Source organism: Coffea arabica, chromosome 11e, assembly GCF_036785885.1.
Source record: "Coffea arabica cultivar ET-39 chromosome 11e, Coffea Arabica ET-39 HiFi, whole genome shotgun sequence".
Taxonomy (NCBI): domain Eukaryota; kingdom Viridiplantae; phylum Streptophyta; class Magnoliopsida; order Gentianales; family Rubiaceae; genus Coffea; species Coffea arabica.
The window spans coordinates 32,617,419-32,639,081 of record NC_092331.1 but is presented as its reverse complement, the minus strand read 5'-3'; the positions used below and the strand labels follow the sequence as shown (position 1 = coordinate 32,639,081).

The 21,663-nt window shown below is 39.4% G+C and overlaps 17 non-coding genes across 17 annotated transcripts; all 17 read right to left on the bottom strand.

The window, feature by feature from the left end:
- Positions 1-662: 662 nt before the first annotated feature.
- On the bottom strand, positions 663-781 carry LOC140030153 (5S ribosomal RNA). The gene has a single exon (XR_011834067.1). It is a non-coding gene; the product is annotated as a 5S ribosomal RNA (ribosomal RNA).
- A 1,122-nt stretch (positions 782-1,903) lies between these two features.
- Positions 1,904-2,022, bottom strand: LOC140022188 (5S ribosomal RNA). Its single transcript, XR_011826170.1, has one exon. It is a non-coding gene; the product is annotated as a 5S ribosomal RNA (ribosomal RNA).
- A 1,122-nt stretch (positions 2,023-3,144) lies between these two features.
- Positions 3,145-3,263, bottom strand: LOC140022177 (5S ribosomal RNA). The gene has a single exon (XR_011826159.1). It is a non-coding gene; the product is annotated as a 5S ribosomal RNA (ribosomal RNA).
- Positions 3,264-4,385: 1,122 nt separating this feature from the next.
- Positions 4,386-4,504, bottom strand: LOC140030152 (5S ribosomal RNA). Its single transcript, XR_011834066.1, has one exon. It is a non-coding gene; the product is annotated as a 5S ribosomal RNA (ribosomal RNA).
- Positions 4,505-5,626: 1,122 nt separating this feature from the next.
- LOC140022166 (5S ribosomal RNA) lies at positions 5,627-5,745 on the bottom strand. Its single transcript, XR_011826148.1, has one exon. It is a non-coding gene; the product is annotated as a 5S ribosomal RNA (ribosomal RNA).
- A 1,122-nt stretch (positions 5,746-6,867) lies between these two features.
- Positions 6,868-6,986, bottom strand: LOC140022155 (5S ribosomal RNA). Its single transcript, XR_011826137.1, has one exon. It is a non-coding gene; the product is annotated as a 5S ribosomal RNA (ribosomal RNA).
- A 1,122-nt stretch (positions 6,987-8,108) lies between these two features.
- Positions 8,109-8,227, bottom strand: LOC140022144 (5S ribosomal RNA). The gene has a single exon (XR_011826126.1). It is a non-coding gene; the product is annotated as a 5S ribosomal RNA (ribosomal RNA).
- A 1,122-nt stretch (positions 8,228-9,349) lies between these two features.
- Positions 9,350-9,468, bottom strand: LOC140029568 (5S ribosomal RNA). Its single transcript, XR_011833474.1, has one exon. It is a non-coding gene; the product is annotated as a 5S ribosomal RNA (ribosomal RNA).
- A 1,122-nt stretch (positions 9,469-10,590) lies between these two features.
- LOC140030193 (5S ribosomal RNA) lies at positions 10,591-10,709 on the bottom strand. The gene has a single exon (XR_011834107.1). It is a non-coding gene; the product is annotated as a 5S ribosomal RNA (ribosomal RNA).
- A 1,122-nt stretch (positions 10,710-11,831) lies between these two features.
- Positions 11,832-11,950, bottom strand: LOC140029457 (5S ribosomal RNA). The gene has a single exon (XR_011833362.1). It is a non-coding gene; the product is annotated as a 5S ribosomal RNA (ribosomal RNA).
- Positions 11,951-13,072: 1,122 nt separating this feature from the next.
- On the bottom strand, positions 13,073-13,191 carry LOC140022133 (5S ribosomal RNA). Its single transcript, XR_011826115.1, has one exon. It is a non-coding gene; the product is annotated as a 5S ribosomal RNA (ribosomal RNA).
- A 1,122-nt stretch (positions 13,192-14,313) lies between these two features.
- Positions 14,314-14,432, bottom strand: LOC140022122 (5S ribosomal RNA). The gene has a single exon (XR_011826104.1). It is a non-coding gene; the product is annotated as a 5S ribosomal RNA (ribosomal RNA).
- A 1,122-nt stretch (positions 14,433-15,554) lies between these two features.
- LOC140022111 (5S ribosomal RNA) lies at positions 15,555-15,673 on the bottom strand. The gene has a single exon (XR_011826093.1). It is a non-coding gene; the product is annotated as a 5S ribosomal RNA (ribosomal RNA).
- A 1,122-nt stretch (positions 15,674-16,795) lies between these two features.
- Positions 16,796-16,914, bottom strand: LOC140030151 (5S ribosomal RNA). Its single transcript, XR_011834065.1, has one exon. It is a non-coding gene; the product is annotated as a 5S ribosomal RNA (ribosomal RNA).
- A 1,122-nt stretch (positions 16,915-18,036) lies between these two features.
- LOC140030150 (5S ribosomal RNA) lies at positions 18,037-18,155 on the bottom strand. The gene has a single exon (XR_011834064.1). It is a non-coding gene; the product is annotated as a 5S ribosomal RNA (ribosomal RNA).
- Positions 18,156-19,277: 1,122 nt separating this feature from the next.
- LOC140022100 (5S ribosomal RNA) lies at positions 19,278-19,396 on the bottom strand. Its single transcript, XR_011826081.1, has one exon. It is a non-coding gene; the product is annotated as a 5S ribosomal RNA (ribosomal RNA).
- Positions 19,397-20,518: 1,122 nt separating this feature from the next.
- Positions 20,519-20,637, bottom strand: LOC140030148 (5S ribosomal RNA). Its single transcript, XR_011834062.1, has one exon. It is a non-coding gene; the product is annotated as a 5S ribosomal RNA (ribosomal RNA).
- Between the last annotated feature and the right edge of the window lie 1,026 nt (positions 20,638-21,663).

The window sequence follows — 21,663 nt, the reverse complement described above, 5'->3', positions numbered from 1 at the left end:
ATTACATAATCAAGTAATAAAAATTTAAATAAATGATTCCAAATCAAATCTAAAATAAATTAAACACCGTAAAAGTGTTTTATCCCAAGCAAAATATAAAATAAATTAAAACAATACAAAAGTGAAAAATAATATAATATATTATTTGTCCAAGTATAATAATTTCAACTTCACACAAATTAAATAAATTCGTTTAGGATTAAGTAATTAATGCCTTTGAAAAAAAGAATAACTTAGTTTAGTTAGATAAAATTATTTTTATGTTTATTAAATTATTTTTAATTCGTAAACGGGTCATATCGGGTCATATCAGGTCACCACGGGTTGACCCGAAATCGACCGGTTTTCTTTTCGGGTTCATCGGGTCCAACCCGATTCTGACCCGAATTCCCGAAACCTCAACCCAAACCCATTAATTTCGTGTTAGGTTCGTGTCGTGTCGAAAATTGCCACCCCTAGTTGCGGTGATACATTTGCGCCGACAAATTTGAGCGACGATCCGGGCTTTGATCGAGCCGTACCGTTCCTGATTTGTCTCGCGCCTTCAGATCCTCCTTCACGCTTCGACAAGAAGCAAAATATTAAGCAATCGTTCCGACGGAGCTAAATTACTACAGGATAAAGAACGAATAGGAAATTTGGATTTCGAAACAAAAAAGAGAGGGGTGCAACACGAGGACTTCCCAGGGGGTCACCCATCCTAGTACTACTCTCGCCCAAGCACGCTTAACTTCGGAGTTCTGATGGGATCCGGTGCATTAGCGCTGGTATGATCGCACCCGCCATGTTCCTTTCGCGTTATTCTTTTAAACTACCCCGTCCTGCGAAGCAGTGTGGCTTTTCTAGACCGAAATTCATTTTAAGCGTCAATTCAAGCATTTTCCTCTTATCCTTTTATTTATTTACTTTATATATTTTTTTGTTATTGATTTGCACCCTGTTTTTTTCCCTCATCCCGCAACTCTAAATTATCATGAAATCAATCCTTCACGCTTGCAGTTAGGGGTGGCAATTCGGGTCCAAATCAGGTTGGCGGGTCGGGTTCGGGTCAACAGACCCGCCAGAAAATCTGTTGACCCGAACCCCGACCCGCCAACCCGTGACGGGTCAGGTATGCTGACCCGAACCCGAAAATTTCAGGTTTACGGGGCGGCGGGTCGACCCGAAATGACCCGAAACTTAATTTTAATTTATTAATTTATCACTGTAATTTCTAATAAAATCAATTTCTCACAAAACTAATTACATAATCAAGTAATAAAAATTTAAATAAATGATTCCAAATCAAATCTAAAATAAATTAAACACCGTAAAAGTGTTTTATCCCAAGCAAAATATAAAATAAATTAAAACAATACAAAAGTGAAAAATAATATAATATATTATTTGTCCAAGTATAATAATTTCAACTTCACACAAATTAAATAAATTCGTTTAGGATTAAGTAATTAATGCCTTTGAAAAAAAGAATAACTTAGTTTAGTTAGATAAAATTATTTTTATGTTTATTAAATTATTTTTAATTCGTAAACGGGTCGTATCGGGTCATATCAGGTCACCACGGGTTGACCCGAAATCGACCGGTTTTCTTTTCGGGTTCATCGGGTCCAACCCGATTCTGACCCGAATTCCCGAAACCTCAACCCAAACCCATTAATTTCGTGTTAGGTTCGTGTCGTGTCGAAAATTGCCACCCCTAGTTGCGGTGATACATTTGCGCCGACAAATTTGAGCGACGATCCGGGCTTTGATCGAGCCGTACCGTTCCTGATTTGTCTCGCGCCTTCAGATCCTCCTTCACGCTTCGACAAGAAGCAAAATATTAAGCAATCGTTCCGACGGAGCTAAATTACTACAGGATAAAGAACGAATAGGAAATTTGGATTTCGAAACAAAAAAGAGAGGGGTGCAACACGAGGACTTCCCAGGGGGTCACCCATCCTAGTACTACTCTCGCCCAAGCACGCTTAACTTCGGAGTTCTGATGGGATCCGGTGCATTAGTGCTGGTATGATCGCACCCGCCATGTTCCTTTCGCGTTATTCTTTTAAACTACCCCGTCCTGCGAAGCAGTGTGGCTTTTCTAGACCGAAATTCATTTTAAGCGTCAATTCAAGCATTTTCCTCTTATCCTTTTATTTATTTACTTTATATATTTTTTTGTTATTGATTTGCACCCTGTTTTTTTCCCTCATCCCGCAACTCTAAATTATCATGAAATCAATCCTTCACGCTTGCAGTTAGGGGTGGCAATTCGGGTCCAAATCAGGTTGGCGGGTCGGGTTCGGGTCAACAGACCCGCCAGAAAATCTGTTGACCCGAACCCCGACCCGCCAACCCGTGACGGGTCAGGTATGCTGACCCGAACCCGAAAATTTCAGGTTTACGGGGCGGCGGGTCGACCCGAAATGACCCGAAACTTAATTTTAATTTATTAATTTATCACTGTAATTTCTAATAAAATCAATTTCTCACAAAACTAATTACATAATCAAGTAATAAAAATTTAAATAAATGATTCCAAATCAAATCTAAAATAAATTAAACACCGTAAAAGTGTTTTATCCCAAGCAAAATATAAAATAAATTAAAACAATACAAAAGTGAAAAATAATATAATATATTATTTGTCCAAGTATAATAATTTCAACTTCACACAAATTAAATAAATTCGTTTAGGATTAAGTAATTAATGCCTTTGAAAAAAAGAATAACTTAGTTTAGTTAGATAAAATTATTTTTATGTTTATTAAATTATTTTTAATTCGTAAACGGGTCGTATCGGGTCATATCAGGTCACCACGGGTTGACCCGAAATCGACCGGTTTTCTTTTCGGGTTCATCGGGTCCAACCCGATTCTGACCCGAATTCCCGAAACCTCAACCCAAACCCATTAATTTCGTGTTAGGTTCGTGTCGTGTCGAAAATTGCCACCCCTAGTTGCGGTGATACATTTGCGCCGACAAATTTGAGCGACGATCCGGGCTTTGATCGAGCCGTACCGTTCCTGATTTGTCTCGCGCCTTCAGATCCTCCTTCACGCTTCGACAAGAAGCAAAATATTAAGCAATCGTTCCGACGGAGCTAAATTACTACAGGATAAAGAACGAATAGGAAATTTGGATTTCGAAACAAAAAAGAGAGGGGTGCAACACGAGGACTTCCCAGGGGGTCACCCATCCTAGTACTACTCTCGCCCAAGCACGCTTAACTTCGGAGTTCTGATGGGATCCGGTGCATTAGTGCTGGTATGATCGCACCCGCCATGTTCCTTTCGCGTTATTCTTTTAAACTACCCCGTCCTGCGAAGCAGTGTGGCTTTTCTAGACCGAAATTCATTTTAAGCGTCAATTCAAGCATTTTTCTCTTATCCTTTTATTTATTTACTTTATATATTTTTTTGTTATTGATTTGCACCCTGTTTTTTTCCCTCATCCCGCAACTCTAAATTATCATGAAATCAATCCTTCACGCTTGCAGTTAGGGGTGGCAATTCGGGTCCAAATCAGGTTGGCGGGTCGGGTTCGGGTCAACAGACCCGCCAGAAAATCTGTTGACCCGAACCCCGACCCGCCAACCCGTGACGGGTCAGGTATGCTGACCCGAACCCGAAAATTTCAGGTTTACGGGGCGGCGGGTCGACCCGAAATGACCCGAAACTTAATTTTAATTTATTAATTTATCACTGTAATTTCTAATAAAATCAATTTCTCACAAAACTAATTACATAATCAAGTAATAAAAATTTAAATAAATGATTCCAAATCAAATCTAAAATAAATTAAACACCGTAAAAGTGTTTTATCCCAAGCAAAATATAAAATAAATTAAAACAATACAAAAGTGAAAAATAATATAATATATTATTTGTCCAAGTATAATAATTTCAACTTCACACAAATTAAATAAATTCGTTTAGGATTAAGTAATTAATGCCTTTGAAAAAAAGAATAACTTAGTTTAGTTAGATAAAATTATTTTTATGTTTATTAAATTATTTTTAATTCGTAAACGGGTCATATCGGGTCATATCAGGTCACCACGGGTTGACCCGAAATCGACCGGTTTTCTTTTCGGGTTCATCGGGTCCAACCCGATTCTGACCCGAATTCCCGAAACCTCAACCCAAACCCATTAATTTCGTGTTAGGTTCGTGTCGTGTCGAAAATTGCCACCCCTAGTTGCGGTGATACATTTGCGCCGACAAATTTGAGCGACGATCCGGGCTTTGATCGAGCCGTACCGTTCCTGATTTGTCTCGCGCCTTCAGATCCTCCTTCACGCTTCGACAAGAAGCAAAATATTAAGCAATCGTTCCGACGGAGCTAAATTACTACAGGATAAAGAACGAATAGGAAATTTGGATTTCGAAACAAAAAAGAGAGGGGTGCAACACGAGGACTTCCCAGGGGGTCACCCATCCTAGTACTACTCTCGCCCAAGCACGCTTAACTTCGGAGTTCTGATGGGATCCGGTGCATTAGCGCTGGTATGATCGCACCCGCCATGTTCCTTTCGCGTTATTCTTTTAAACTACCCCGTCCTGCGAAGCAGTGTGGCTTTTCTAGACCGAAATTCATTTTAAGCGTCAATTCAAGCATTTTCCTCTTATCCTTTTATTTATTTACTTTATATATTTTTTTGTTATTGATTTGCACCCTGTTTTTTTCCCTCATCCCGCAACTCTAAATTATCATGAAATCAATCCTTCACGCTTGCAGTTAGGGGTGGCAATTCGGGTCCAAATCAGGTTGGCGGGTCGGGTTCGGGTCAACAGACCCGCCAGAAAATCTGTTGACCCGAACCCCGACCCGCCAACCCGTGACGGGTCAGGTATGCTGACCCGAACCCGAAAATTTCAGGTTTACGGGGCGGCGGGTCGACCCGAAATGACCCGAAACTTAATTTTAATTTATTAATTTATCACTGTAATTTCTAATAAAATCAATTTCTCACAAAACTAATTACATAATCAAGTAATAAAAATTTAAATAAATGATTCCAAATCAAATCTAAAATAAATTAAACACCGTAAAAGTGTTTTATCCCAAGCAAAATATAAAATAAATTAAAACAATACAAAAGTGAAAAATAATATAATATATTATTTGTCCAAGTATAATAATTTCAACTTCACACAAATTAAATAAATTCGTTTAGGATTAAGTAATTAATGCCTTTGAAAAAAAGAATAACTTAGTTTAGTTAGATAAAATTATTTTTATGTTTATTAAATTATTTTTAATTCGTAAACGGGTCATATCGGGTCATATCAGGTCACCACGGGTTGACCCGAAATCGACCGGTTTTCTTTTCGGGTTCATCGGGTCCAACCCGATTCTGACCCGAATTCCCGAAACCTCAACCCAAACCCATTAATTTCGTGTTAGGTTCGTGTCGTGTCGAAAATTGCCACCCCTAGTTGCGGTGATACATTTGCGCCGACAAATTTGAGCGACGATCCGGGCTTTGATCGAGCCGTACCGTTCCTGATTTGTCTCGCGCCTTCAGATCCTCCTTCACGCTTCGACAAGAAGCAAAATATTAAGCAATCGTTCCGACGGAGCTAAATTACTACAGGATAAAGAACGAATAGGAAATTTGGATTTCGAAACAAAAAAGAGAGGGGTGCAACACGAGGACTTCCCAGGGGGTCACCCATCCTAGTACTACTCTCGCCCAAGCACGCTTAACTTCGGAGTTCTGATGGGATCCGGTGCATTAGTGCTGGTATGATCGCACCCGCCATGTTCCTTTCGCGTTATTCTTTTAAACTACCCCGTCCTGCGAAGCAGTGTGGCTTTTCTAGACCGAAATTCATTTTAAGCGTCAATTCAAGCATTTTCCTCTTATCCTTTTATTTATTTACTTTATATATTTTTTTGTTATTGATTTGCACCCTGTTTTTTTCCCTCATCCCGCAACTCTAAATTATCATGAAATCAATCCTTCACGCTTGCAGTTAGGGGTGGCAATTCGGGTCCAAATCAGGTTGGCGGGTCGGGTTCGGGTCAACAGACCCGCCAGAAAATCTGTTGACCCGAACCCCGACCCGCCAACCCGTGACGGGTCAGGTATGCTGACCCGAACCCGAAAATTTCAGGTTTACGGGGCGGCGGGTCGACCCGAAATGACCCGAAACTTAATTTTAATTTATTAATTTATCACTGTAATTTCTAATAAAATCAATTTCTCACAAAACTAATTACATAATCAAGTAATAAAAATTTAAATAAATGATTCCAAATCAAATCTAAAATAAATTAAACACCGTAAAAGTGTTTTATCCCAAGCAAAATATAAAATAAATTAAAACAATACAAAAGTGAAAAATAATATAATATATTATTTGTCCAAGTATAATAATTTCAACTTCACACAAATTAAATAAATTCGTTTAGGATTAAGTAATTAATGCCTTTGAAAAAAAGAATAACTTAGTTTAGTTAGATAAAATTATTTTTATGTTTATTAAATTATTTTTAATTCGTAAACGGGTCATATCGGGTCATATCAGGTCACCACGGGTTGACCCGAAATCGACCGGTTTTCTTTTCGGGTTCATCGGGTCCAACCCGATTCTGACCCGAATTCCCGAAACCTCAACCCAAACCCATTAATTTCGTGTTAGGTTCGTGTCGTGTCGAAAATTGCCACCCCTAGTTGCGGTGATACATTTGCGCCGACAAATTTGAGCGACGATCCGGGCTTTGATCGAGCCGTACCGTTCCTGATTTGTCTCGCGCCTTCAGATCCTCCTTCACGCTTCGACAAGAAGCAAAATATTAAGCAATCGTTCCGACGGAGCTAAATTACTACAGGATAAAGAACGAATAGGAAATTTGGATTTCGAAACAAAAAAGAGAGGGGTGCAACACGAGGACTTCCCAGGGGGTCACCCATCCTAGTACTACTCTCGCCCAAGCACGCTTAACTTCGGAGTTCTGATGGGATCCGGTGCATTAGTGCTGGTATGATCGCACCCGCCATGTTCCTTTCGCGTTATTCTTTTAAACTACCCCGTCCTGCGAAGCAGTGTGGCTTTTCTAGACCGAAATTCATTTTAAGCGTCAATTCAAGCATTTTCCTCTTATCCTTTTATTTATTTACTTTATATATTTTTTTGTTATTGATTTGCACCCTGTTTTTTTCCCTCATCCCGCAACTCTAAATTATCATGAAATCAATCCTTCACGCTTGCAGTTAGGGGTGGCAATTCGGGTCCAAATCAGGTTGGCGGGTCGGGTTCGGGTCAACAGACCCGCCAGAAAATCTGTTGACCCGAACCCCGACCCGCCAACCCGTGACGGGTCAGGTATGCTGACCCGAACCCGAAAATTTCAGGTTTACGGGGCGGCGGGTCGACCCGAAATGACCCGAAACTTAATTTTAATTTATTAATTTATCACTGTAATTTCTAATAAAATCAATTTCTCACAAAACTAATTACATAATCAAGTAATAAAAATTTAAATAAATGATTCCAAATCAAATCTAAAATAAATTAAACACCGTAAAAGTGTTTTATCCCAAGCAAAATATAAAATAAATTAAAACAATACAAAAGTGAAAAATAATATAATATATTATTTGTCCAAGTATAATAATTTCAACTTCACACAAATTAAATAAATTCGTTTAGGATTAAGTAATTAATGCCTTTGAAAAAAAGAATAACTTAGTTTAGTTAGATAAAATTATTTTTATGTTTATTAAATTATTTTTAATTCGTAAACGGGTCATATCGGGTCATATCAGGTCACCACGGGTTGACCCGAAATCGACCGGTTTTCTTTTCGGGTTCATCGGGTCCAACCCGATTCTGACCCGAATTCCCGAAACCTCAACCCAAACCCATTAATTTCGTGTTAGGTTCGTGTCGTGTCGAAAATTGCCACCCCTAGTTGCGGTGATACATTTGCGCCGACAAATTTGAGCGACGATCCGGGCTTTGATCGAGCCGTACCGTTCCTGATTTGTCTCGCGCCTTCAGATCCTCCTTCACGCTTCGACAAGAAGCAAAATATTAAGCAATCGTTCCGACGGAGCTAAATTACTACAGGATAAAGAACGAATAGGAAATTTGGATTTCGAAACAAAAAAGAGAGGGGTGCAACACGAGGACTTCCCAGGGGGTCACCCATCCTAGTACTACTCTCGCCCAAGCACGCTTAACTTCGGAGTTCTGATGGGATCCGGTGCATTAGTGCTGGTATGATCGCACCCGCCATGTTCCTTTCGCGTTATTCTTTTAAACTACCCCGTCCTGCGAAGCAGTGTGGCTTTTCTAGACCGAAATTCATTTTAAGCGTCAATTCAAGCATTTTCCTCTTATCCTTTTATTTATTTACTTTATATATTTTTTTGTTATTGATTTGCACCCTGTTTTTTTCCCTCATCCCGCAACTCTAAATTATCATGAAATCAATCCTTCACGCTTGCAGTTAGGGGTGGCAATTCGGGTCCAAATCAGGTTGGCGGGTCGGGTTCGGGTCAACAGACCCGCCAGAAAATCTGTTGACCCGAACCCCGACCCGCCAACCCGTGACGGGTCAGGTATGCTGACCCGAACCCGAAAATTTCAGGTTTACGGGGCGGCGGGTCGACCCGAAATGACCCGAAACTTAATTTTAATTTATTAATTTATCACTTTAATTTCTAATAAAATCAATTTCTCACAAAACTAATTACATAATCAAGTAATAAAAATTTAAATAAATGATTCCAAATCAAATCTAAAATAAATTAAACACCGTAAAAGTGTTTTATCCCAAGCAAAATATAAAATAAATTAAAACAATACAAAAGTGAAAAATAATATAATATATTATTTGTCCAAGTATAATAATTTCAACTTCACACAAATTAAATAAATTCGTTTAGGATTAAGTAATTAATGCCTTTGAAAAAAAGAATAACTTAGTTTAGTTAGATAAAATTATTTTTATGTTTATTAAATTATTTTTAATTCGTAAACGGGTCGTATCGGGTCATATCAGGTCACCACGGGTTGACCCGAAATCGACCGGTTTTCTTTTCGGGTTCATCGGGTCCAACCCGATTCTGACCCGAATTCCCGAAACCTCAACCCAAACCCATTAATTTCGTGTTAGGTTCGTGTCGTGTCGAAAATTGCCACCCCTAGTTGCGGTGATACATTTGCGCCGACAAATTTGAGCGACGATCCGGGCTTTGATCGAGCCGTACCGTTCCTGATTTGTCTCGCGCCTTCAGATCCTCCTTCACGCTTCGACAAGAAGCAAAATATTAAGCAATCGTTCCGACGGAGCTAAATTACTACAGGATAAAGAACGAATAGGAAATTTGGATTTCGAAACAAAAAAGAGAGGGGTGCAACACGAGGACTTCCCAGGGGGTCACCCATCCTAGTACTACTCTCGCCCAAGCACGCTTAACTTCGGAGTTCTGATGGGATCCGGTGCATTAGTGCTGGTATGGTCGCACCCGCCATGTTCCTTTCGCTTTATTCTTTTAAACTACCCCGTCCTGCGAAGCAGTGTGGCTTTTCTAGACCGAAATTCATTTTAAGCGTCAATTCAAGCATTTTCCTCTTATCCTTTTATTTATTTACTTTATATATTTTTTTGTTATTGATTTGCACCCTGTTTTTTTCCCTCATCCCGCAACTCTAAATTATCATGAAATCAATCCTTCACGCTTGCAGTTAGGGGTGGCAATTCGGGTCCAAATCAGGTTGGCGGGTCGGGTTCGGGTCAACAGACCCGCCAGAAAATCTGTTGACCCGAACCCCGACCCGCCAACCCGTGACGGGTCAGGTATGCTGACCCGAACCCGAAAATTTCAGGTTTACGGGGCGGCGGGTCGACCCGAAATGACCCGAAACTTAATTTTAATTTATTAATTTATCACTGTAATTTCTAATAAAATCAATTTCTCACAAAACTAATTACATAATCAAGTAATAAAAATTTAAATAAATGATTCCAAATCAAATCTAAAATAAATTAAACACCGTAAAAGTGTTTTATCCCAAGCAAAATATAAAATAAATTAAAACAATACAAAAGTGAAAAATAATATAATATATTATTTGTCCAAGTATAATAATTTCAACTTCACACAAATTAAATAAATTCGTTTAGGATTAAGTAATTAATGCCTTTGAAAAAAAGAATAACTTAGTTTAGTTAGATAAAATTATTTTTATGTTTATTAAATTATTTTTAATTCGTAAACGGGTCGTATCGGGTCATATCAGGTCACCACGGGTTGACCCGAAATCGACCGGTTTTCTTTTCGGGTTCATCGGGTCCAACCCGATTCTGACCCGAATTCCCGAAACCTCAACCCAAACCCATTAATTTCGTGTTAGGTTCGTGTCGTGTCGAAAATTGCCACCCCTAGTTGCGGTGATACATTTGCGCCGACAAATTTGAGCGACGATCCGGGCTTTGATCGAGCCGTACCGTTCCTGATTTGTCTCGCGCCTTCAGATCCTCCTTCACGCTTCGACAAGAAGCAAAATATTAAGCAATCGTTCCGACGGAGCTAAATTACTACAGGATAAAGAACGAATAGGAAATTTGGATTTCGAAACAAAAAAGAGAGGGGTGCAACACGAGGACTTCCCAGGGGGTCACCCATCCTAGTACTACTCTCGCCCAAGCACGCTTAACTTCGGAGTTCTGATGGGATCCGGTGCATTAATGCTGGTATGATCGCACCCGCCATGTTCCTTTCGCTTTATTCTTTTAAACTACCCCGTCCTGCGAAGCAGTGTGGCTTTTCTAGACCGAAATTCATTTTAAGCGTCAATTCAAGCATTTTCCTCTTATCCTTTTATTTATTTACTTTATATATTTTTTTGTTATTGATTTGCACCCTGTTTTTTTCCCTCATCCCGCAACTCTAAATTATCATGAAATCAATCCTTCACGCTTGCAGTTAGGGGTGGCAATTCGGGTCCAAATCAGGTTGGCGGGTCGGGTTCGGGTCAACAGACCCGCCAGAAAATCTGTTGACCCGAACCCCGACCCGCCAACCCGTGACGGGTCAGGTATGCTGACCCGAACCCGAAAATTTCAGGTTTACGGGGCGGCGGGTCGACCCGAAATGACCCGAAACTTAATTTTAATTTATTAATTTATCACTGTAATTTCTAATAAAATCAATTTCTCACAAAACTAATTACATAATCAAGTAATAAAAATTTAAATAAATGATTCCAAATCAAATCTAAAATAAATTAAACACCGTAAAAGTGTTTTATCCCAAGCAAAATATAAAATAAATTAAAACAATACAAAAGTGAAAAATAATATAATATATTATTTGTCCAAGTATAATAATTTCAACTTCACACAAATTAAATAAATTCGTTTAGGATTAAGTAATTAATGCCTTTGAAAAAAAGAATAACTTAGTTTAGTTAGATAAAATTATTTTTATGTTTATTAAATTATTTTTAATTCGTAAACGGGTCATATCGGGTCATATCAGGTCACCACGGGTTGACCCGAAATCGACCGGTTTTCTTTTCGGGTTCATCGGGTCCAACCCGATTCTGACCCGAATTCCCGAAACCTCAACCCAAACCCATTAATTTCGTGTTAGGTTCGTGTCGTGTCGAAAATTGCCACCCCTAGTTGCGGTGATACATTTGCGCCGACAAATTTGAGCGACGATCCGGGCTTTGATCGAGCCGTACCGTTCCTGATTTGTCTCGCGCCTTCAGATCCTCCTTCACGCTTCGACAAGAAGCAAAATATTAAGCAATCGTTCCGACGGAGCTAAATTACTACAGGATAAAGAACGAATAGGAAATTTGGATTTCGAAACAAAAAAGAGAGGGGTGCAACACGAGGACTTCCCAGGGGGTCACCCATCCTAGTACTACTCTCGCCCAAGCACGCTTAACTTCGGAGTTCTGATGGGATCCGGTGCATTAGTGCTGGTATGGTCGCACCCGCCATGTTCCTTTCGCTTTATTCTTTTAAACTACCCCGTCCTGCGAAGCAGTGTGGCTTTTCTAGACCGAAATTCATTTTAAGCGTCAATTCAAGCATTTTCCTCTTATCCTTTTATTTATTTACTTTATATATTTTTTTGTTATTGATTTGCACCCTGTTTTTTTCCCTCATCCCGCAACTCTAAATTGTCATGAAATCAATCCTTCACGCTTGCAGTTAGGGGTGGCAATTCGGGTCCAAATCAGGTTGGCGGGTCGGGTTCGGGTCAACAGACCCGCCAGAAAATCTGTTGACCCGAACCCCGACCCGCCAACCCGTGACGGGTCAGGTATGCTGACCCGAACCCGAAAATTTCAGGTTTACGGGGCGGCGGGTCGACCCGAAATGACCCGAAACTTAATTTTAATTTATTAATTTATCACTGTAATTTCTAATAAAATCAATTTCTCACAAAACTAATTACATAATCAAGTAATAAAAATTTAAATAAATGATTCCAAATCAAATCTAAAATAAATTAAACACCGTAAAAGTGTTTTATCCCAAGCAAAATATAAAATAAATTAAAACAATACAAAAGTGAAAAATAATATAATATATTATTTGTCCAAGTATAATAATTTCAACTTCACACAAATTAAATAAATTCGTTTAGGATTAAGTAATTAATGCCTTTGAAAAAAAGAATAACTTAGTTTAGTTAGATAAAATTATTTTTATGTTTATTAAATTATTTTTAATTCGTAAACGGGTCGTATCGGGTCATATCAGGTCACCACGGGTTGACCCGAAATCGACCGGTTTTCTTTTCGGGTTCATCGGGTCCAACCCGATTCTGACCCGAATTCCCGAAACCTCAACCCAAACCCATTAATTTCGTGTTAGGTTCGTGTCGTGTCGAAAATTGCCACCCCTAGTTGCGGTGATACATTTGCGCCGACAAATTTGAGCGACGATCCGGGCTTTGATCGAGCCGTACCGTTCCTGATTTGTCTCGCGCCTTCAGATCCTCCTTCACGCTTCGACAAGAAGCAAAATATTAAGCAATCGTTCCGACGGAGCTAAATTACTACAGGATAAAGAACGAATAGGAAATTTGGATTTCGAAACAAAAAAGAGAGGGGTGCAACACGAGGACTTCCCAGGGGGTCACCCATCCTAGTACTACTCTCGCCCAAGCACGCTTAACTTCGGAGTTCTGATGGGATCCGGTGCATTAGTGCTGGTATGATCGCACCCGCCATGTTCCTTTCGCGTTATTCTTTTAAACTACCCCGTCCTGCGAAGCAGTGTGGCTTTTCTAGACCGAAATTCATTTTAAGCGTCAATTCAAGCATTTTCCTCTTATCCTTTTATTTATTTACTTTATATATTTTTTTGTTATTGATTTGCACCCTGTTTTTTTCCCTCATCCCGCAACTCTAAATTATCATGAAATCAATCCTTCACGCTTGCAGTCAGGGGTGGCAATTCGGGTCCAAATCAGGTTGGCGGGTCGGGTTCGGGTCAACAGACCCGCCAGAAAATCTGTTGACCCGAACCCCGACCCGCCAACCCGTGACGGGTCAGGTATGCTGACCCGAACCCGAAAATTTCAGGTTTACGGGGCGGCGGGTCGACCCGAAATGACCCGAAACTTAATTTTAATTTATTAATTTATCACTGTAATTTCTAATAAAATCAATTTCTCACAAAACTAATTACATAATCAAGTAATAAAAATTTAAATAAATGATTCCAAATCAAATCTAAAATAAATTAAACACCGTAAAAGTGTTTTATCCCAAGCAAAATATAAAATAAATTAAAACAATACAAAAGTGAAAAATAATATAATATATTATTTGTCCAAGTATAATAATTTCAACTTCACACAAATTAAATAAATTCGTTTAGGATTAAGTAATTAATGCCTTTGAAAAAAAGAATAACTTAGTTTAGTTAGATAAAATTATTTTTATGTTTATTAAATTATTTTTAATTCGTAAACGGGTCGTATCGGGTCATATCAGGTCACCACGGGTTGACCCGAAATCGACCGGTTTTCTTTTCGGGTTCATCGGGTCCAACCCGATTCTGACCCGAATTCCCGAAACCTCAACCCAAACCCATTAATTTCGTGTTAGGTTCGTGTCGTGTCGAAAATTGCCACCCCTAGTTGCGGTGATACATTTGCGCCGACAAATTTGAGCGACGATCCGGGCTTTGATCGAGCCGTACCGTTCCTGATTTGTCTCGCGCCTTCAGATCCTCCTTCACGCTTCGACAAGAAGCAAAATATTAAGCAATCGTTCCGACGGAGCTAAATTACTACAGGATAAAGAACGAATAGGAAATTTGGATTTCGAAACAAAAAAGAGAGGGGTGCAACACGAGGACTTCCCAGGGGGTCACCCATCCTAGTACTACTCTCGCCCAAGCACGCTTAACTTCGGAGTTCTGATGGGATCCGGTGCATTAGTGCTGGTATGATCGCACCCGCCATGTTCCTTTCGCGTTATTCTTTTAAACTACCCCGTCCTGCGAAGCAGTGTGGCTTTTCTAGACCGAAATTCATTTTAAGCGTCAATTCAAGCATTTTCCTCTTATCCTTTTATTTATTTACTTTATATATTTTTTTGTTATTGATTTGCACCCTATTTTTTTCCCTCATCCCGCAACTCTAAATTATCATGAAATCAATCCTTCACGCTTGCAGTTAGGGGTGGCAATTCGGGTCCAAATCAGGTTGGCGGGTCGGGTTCGGGTCAACAGACCCGCCAGAAAATCTGTTGACCCGAACCCCGACCCGCCAACCCGTGACGGGTCAGGTATGCTGACCCGAACCCGAAAATTTCAGGTTTACGGGGCGGCGGGTCGACCCGAAATGACCCGAAACTTAATTTTAATTTATTAATTTATCACTGTAATTTCTAATAAAATCAATTTCTCACAAAACTAATTACATAATCAAGTAATAAAAATTTAAATAAATGATTCCAAATCAAATCTAAAATAAATTAAACACCGTAAAAGTGTTTTATCCCAAGCAAAATATAAAATAAATTAAAACAATACAAAAGTGAAAAATAATATAATATATTATTTGTCCAAGTATAATAATTTCAACTTCACACAAATTAAATAAATTCGTTTAGGATTAAGTAATTAATGCCTTTGAAAAAAAGAATAACTTAGTTTAGTTAGATAAAATTATTTTTATGTTTATTAAATTATTTTTAATTCGTAAACGGGTCATATCGGGTCATATCAGGTCACCACGGGTTGACCCGAAATCGACCGGTTTTCTTTTCGGGTTCATCGGGTCCAACCCGATTCTGACCCGAATTCCCGAAACCTCAACCCAAACCCATTAATTTCGTGTTAGGTTCGTGTCGTGTCGAAAATTGCCACCCCTAGTTGCGGTGATACATTTGCGCCGACAAATTTGAGCGACGATCCGGGCTTTGATCGAGCCGTACCGTTCCTGATTTGTCTCGCGCCTTCAGATCCTCCTTCACGCTTCGACAAGAAGCAAAATATTAAGCAATCGTTCCGACGGAGCTAAATTACTACAGGATAAAGAACGAATAGGAAATTTGGATTTCGAAACAAAAAAGAGAGGGGTGCAACACGAGGACTTCCCAGGGGGTCACCCATCCTAGTACTACTCTCGCCCAAGCACGCTTAACTTCGGAGTTCTGATGGGATCCGGTGCATTAGTGCTGGTATGATCGCACCCGCCATGTTCCTTTCGCGTTATTCTTTTAAACTACCCCGTCCTGCGAAGCAGTGTGGCTTTTCTAGACCGAAATTCATTTTAAGCGTCAATTCAAGCATTTTTCTCTTATCCTTTTATTTATTTACTTTATATATTTTTTTGTTATTGATTTGCACCCTGTTTTTTTCCCTCATCCCGCAACTCTAAATTATCATGAAATCAATCCTTCACGCTTGCAGTTAGGGGTGGCAATTCGGGTCCAAATCAGGTTGGCGGGTCGGGTTCGGGTCAACAGACCCGCCAGAAAATCTGTTGACCCGAACCCCGACCCGCCAACCCGTGACGGGTCAGGTATGCTGACCCGAACCCGAAAATTTCAGGTTTACGGGGCGGCGGGTCGACCCGAAATGACCCGAAACTTAATTTTAATTTATTAATTTATCACTGTAATTTCTAATAAAATCAATTTCTCACAAAACTAATTACATAATCAAGTAATAAAAATTTAAATAAATGATTCCAAATCAAATCTAAAATAAATTAAACACCGTAAAAGTGTTTTATCCCAAGCAAAATATAAAATAAATTAAAACAATACAAAAGTGAAAAATAATATAATATATTATTTGTCCAAGTATAATAATTTCAACTTCACACAAATTAAATAAATTCGTTTAGGATTAAGTAATTAATGCCTTTGAAAAAAAGAATAACTTAGTTTAGTTAGATAAAATTATTTTTATGTTTATTAAATTATTTTTAATTCGTAAACGGGTCATATCGGGTCATATCAGGTCACCACGGGTTGACCCGAAATCGACCGGTTTTCTTTTCGGGTTCATCGGGTCCAACCCGATTCTGACCCGAATTCCCGAAACCTCAACCCAAACCCATTAATTTCGTGTTAGGTTCGTGTCGTGTCGAAAATTGCCACCCCTAGTTGCGGTGATACATTTGCGCCGACAAATTTGAGCGACGATCCGGGCTTTGATCGAGCCGTACCGTTCCTGATTTGTCTCGCGCCTTCAGATCCTCCTTCACGCTTCGACAAGAAGCAAAATATTAAGCAATCGTTCCGACGGAGCTAAATTACTACAGGATAAAGAACGAATAGGAAATTTGGATTTCGAAACAAAAAAGAGAGGGGTGCAACACGAGGACTTCCCAGGGGGTCACCCATCCTAGTACTACTCTCGCCCAAGCACGCTTAACTTCGGAGTTCTGATGGGATCCGGTGCATTAGCGCTGGTATGATCGCACCCGCCATGTTCCTTTCGCGTTATTCTTTTAAACTACCCCGTCCTGCGAAGCAGTGTGGCTTTTCTAGACCGAAATTCATTTTAAGCGTCAATTCAAGCATTTTCCTCTTATCCTTTTATTTATTTACTTTATATATTTTTTTGTTATTGATTTGCACCCTGTTTTTTTCCCTCATCCCGCAACTCTAAATTATCATGAAATCAATCCTTCACGCTTGCAGTTAGGGGTGGCAATTCGGGTCCAAATCAGGTTGGCGGGTCGGGTTCGGGTCAACAGACCCGCCAGAAAATCTGTTGACCCGAACCCCGACCCGCCAACCCGTGACGGGTCAGGTATGCTGACCCGAACCCGAAAATTTCAGGTTTACGGGGCGGCGGGTCGACCCGAAATGACCCGAAACTTAATTTTAATTTATTAATTTATCACTGTAATTTCTAATAAAATCAATTTCTCACAAAACTAATTACATAATCAAGTAATAAAAATTTAAATAAATGATTCCAAATCAAATCTAAAATAAATTAAACACCGTAAAAGTGTTTTATCCCAAGCAAAATATAAAATAAATTAAAACAATACAAAAGTGAAAAATAATATAATATATTATTTGTCCAAGTATAATAATTTCAACTTCACACAAATTAAATAAATTCGTTTAGGATTAAGTAATTAATGCCTTTGAAAAAAAGAATAACTTAGTTTAGTTAGATAAAATTATTTTTATGTTTATTAAATTATTTTTAATTCGTAAACGGGTCATATCGGGTCATATCAGGTCACCACGGGTTGACCCGAAATCGACCGGTTTTCTTTTCGGGTTCATCGGGTCCAACCCGATTCTGACCCGAATTCCCGAAACCTCAACCCAAACCCATTAATTTCGTGTTAGGTTCGTGTCGTGTCGAAAATTGCCACCCCTAGTTGCGGTGATACATTTGCGCCGACAAATTTGAGCGACGATCCGGGCTTTGATCGAGCCGTACCGTTCCTGATTTGTCTCGCGCCTTCAGATCCTCCTTCACGCTTCGACAAGAAGCAAAATATTAAGCAATCGTTCCGACGGAGCTAAATTACTACAGGATAAAGAACGAATAGGAAATTTGGATTTCGAAACAAAAAAGAGAGGGGTGCAACACGAGGACTTCCCAGGGGGTCACCCATCCTAGTACTACTCTCGCCCAAGCACGCTTAACTTCGGAGTTCTGATGGGATCCGGTGCATTAGCGCTGGTATGATCGCACCCGCCATGTTCCTTTCGCGTTATTCTTTTAAACTACCCCGTCCTGCGAAGCAGTGTGGCTTTTCTAGACCGAAATTCATTTTAAGCGTCAATTCAAGCATTTTCCTCTTATCCTTTTATTTATTTACTTTATATATTTTTTTGTTATTGATTTGCACCCTGTTTTTTTCCCTCATCCCGCAACTCTAAATTATCATGAAATCAATCCTTCACGCTTGCAGTTAGGGGTGGCAATTCGGGTCCAAATCAGGTTGGCGGGTCGGGTTCGGGTCAACAGACCCGCCAGAAAATCTGTTGACCCGAACCCCGACCCGCCAACCCGTGACGGGTCAGGTATGCTGACCCGAACCCGAAAATTTCAGGTTTACGGGGCGGCGGGTCGACCCGAAATGACCCGAAACTTAATTTTAATTTATTAATTTATCACTGTAATTTCTAATAAAATCAATTTCTCACAAAACTAATTACATAATCAAGTAATAAAAATTTAAATAAATGATTCCAAATCAAATCTAAAATAAATTAAACACCGTAAAAGTGTTTTATCCCAAGCAAAATATAAAATAAATTAAAACAATACAAAAGTGAAAAATAATATAATATATTATTTGTCCAAGTATAATAATTTCAACTTCACACAAATTAAATAAATTCGTTTAGGATTAAGTAATTAATGCCTTTGAAAAAAAGAATAACTTAGTTTAGTTAGATAAAATTATTTTTATGTTTATTAAATTATTTTTAATTCGTAAACGGGTCGTATCGGGTCATATCAGGTCACCACGGGTTGACCCGAAATCGACCGGTTTTCTTTTCGGGTTCATCGGGTCCAACCCGATTCTGACCCGAATTCCCGAAACCTCAACCCAAACCCATTAATTTCGTGTTAGGTTCGTGTCGTGTCGAAAATTGCCACCCCTAGTTGCGGTGATACATTTGCGCCGACAAATTTGAGCGACGATCCGGGCTTTGATCGAGCCGTACCGTTCCTGATTTGTCTCGCGCCTTCAGATCCTCCTTCACGCTTCGACAAGAAGCAAAATATTAAGCAATCGTTCCGACGGAGCTAAATTACTACAGGATAAAGAACGAATAGGAAATTTGGATTTCGAAACAAAAAAGAGAGGGGTGCAACACGAGGACTTCCCAGGGGGTCACCCATCCTAGTACTACTCTCGCCCAAGCACGCTTAACTTCGGAGTTCTGATGGGATCCGGTGCATTAGTGCTGGTATGATCGCACCCGCCATGTTCCTTTCGCGTTATTCTTTTAAACTACCCCGTCCTGCGAAGCAGTGTGGCTTTTCTAGACCGAAATTCATTTTAAGCGTCAATTCAAGCATTTTCCTCTTATCCTTTTATTTATTTACTTTATATATTTTTTTGTTATTGATTTGCACCCTGTTTTTTTCCCTCATCCCGCAACTCTAAATTATCATGAAATCAATCCTTCACGCTTGCAGTTAGGGGTGGCAATTCGGGTCCAAATCAGGTTGGCGGGTCGGGTTCGGGTCAACAGACCCGCCAGAAAATCTGTTGACCCGAACCCCGACCCGCCAACCCGTGACGGGTCAGGTATGCTGACCCGAACCCGAAAATTTCAGGTTTACGGGGCGGCGGGTCGACCCGAAATGACCCGAAACTTAATTTTAATTTATTAATTTATCACTGTAATTTCTAATAAAATCAATTTCTCACAAAACTAATTACATAATCAAGTAATAAAAATTTAAATAAATGATTCCAAATCAAATCTAAAATAAATTAAACACCGTAAAAGTGTTTTATCCCAAGCAAAATATAAAATAAATTAAAACAATACAAAAGTGAAAAATAATATAATATATTATTTGTCCAAGTATAATAATTTCAACTTCACACAAATTAAATAAATTCGTTTAGGATTAAGTAATTAATGCCTTTGAAAAAAAGAATAACTTAGTTTAGTTAGATAAAATTATTTTTATGTTTATTAAATTATTTTTAATTCGTAAACGGGTCATATCGGGTCATATCAGGTCACCACGGGTTGACCCGAAATCGACCGGTTTTCTTTTCGGGTTCATCGGGTCCAACCCGATTCTGACCCGAATTCCCGAAACCTCAACCCAAACCCATTAATTTCGTGTTAGGTTCGTGTCGTGTCGAAAATTGCCACCCCTAGTTGCGGTGATACATTTGCGCCGACAAATTTGAGCGACGATCCGGGCTTTGATCGAGCCGTACCGTTCCTGATTTGTCTCGCGCCTTCAGATCCTCCTTCACGCTTCGACAAGAAGCAAAATATTAAGCAATCGTTCCGACGGAGCTAAATTACTACAGGATAAAGAACGAATAGGAAATTTGGATTTCGAAACAAAAAAGAGAGGGGTGCAACACGAGGACTTCCCAGGGGGTCACCCATCCTAGTACTACTCTCGCCCAAGCACGCTTAACTTCGGAGTTCTGATGGGATCCGGTGCATTAGCGCTGGTATGATCGCACCCACCATGTTCCTTTCGCGTTATTCTTTTAAACTACCCCGTCCTGCGAAGCAGTGTGGCTTTTCTAGACCGAAATTCATTTTAAGCGTCAATTCAAGCATTTTCCTCTTATCCTTTTATTTATTTACTTTATATATTTTTTTGTTATTGATTTGCACCCTGTTTTTTTCCCTCATCCCGCAACTCTAAATTATCATGAAATCAATCCTTCACGCTTGCAGTTAGGGGTGGCAATTCGGGTCCAAATCAGGTTGGCGGGTCGGGTTCGGGTCAACAGACCCGCCAGAAAATCTGTTGACCCGAACCCCGACCCGCCAACCCGTGACGGGTCAGGTATGCTGACCCGAACCCGAAAATTTCAGGTTTACGGGGCGGCGGGTCGACCCGAAATGACCCGAAACTTAATTTTAATTTATTAATTTATCACTGTAATTTCTAATAAAATCAATTTCTCACAAAACTAATTACATAATCAAGTAATAAAAATTTAAATAAATGATTCCAAATCAAATCTAAAATAAATTAAACACCGTAAAAGTGTTTTATCCCAAGCAAAATATAAAATAAATTAAAACAATACAAAAGTGAAAAATAATATAATATATTATTTGTCCAAGTATAATAATTTCAACTTCACACAAATTAAATAAATTCGTTTAGGATTAAGTAATTAATGCCTTTGAAAAAAAGAATAACTTAGTTTAGTTAGATAAAATTATTTTTATGTTTATTAAATTATTTTTAATTCGTAAACGGGTCATATCGGGTCATATCAGGTCACCACGGGTTGACCCGAAATCGACCGGTTTTCTTTTCGGGTTCATCGGGTCCAACCCGATTCTGACCCGAATTCCCGAAACCTCAACCCAAACCCATTAATTTCGTGTTAGGTTCGTGTCGTGTCGAAAATTGCCACCCCTAGTTGCGGTGATACATTTGCGCCGACAAATTTGAGCGACGATCCGGGCTTTGATCGAGCCGTACCGTTCCTGATTTGTCTCGCGCCTTCAGATCCTCCTTCACGCTTCG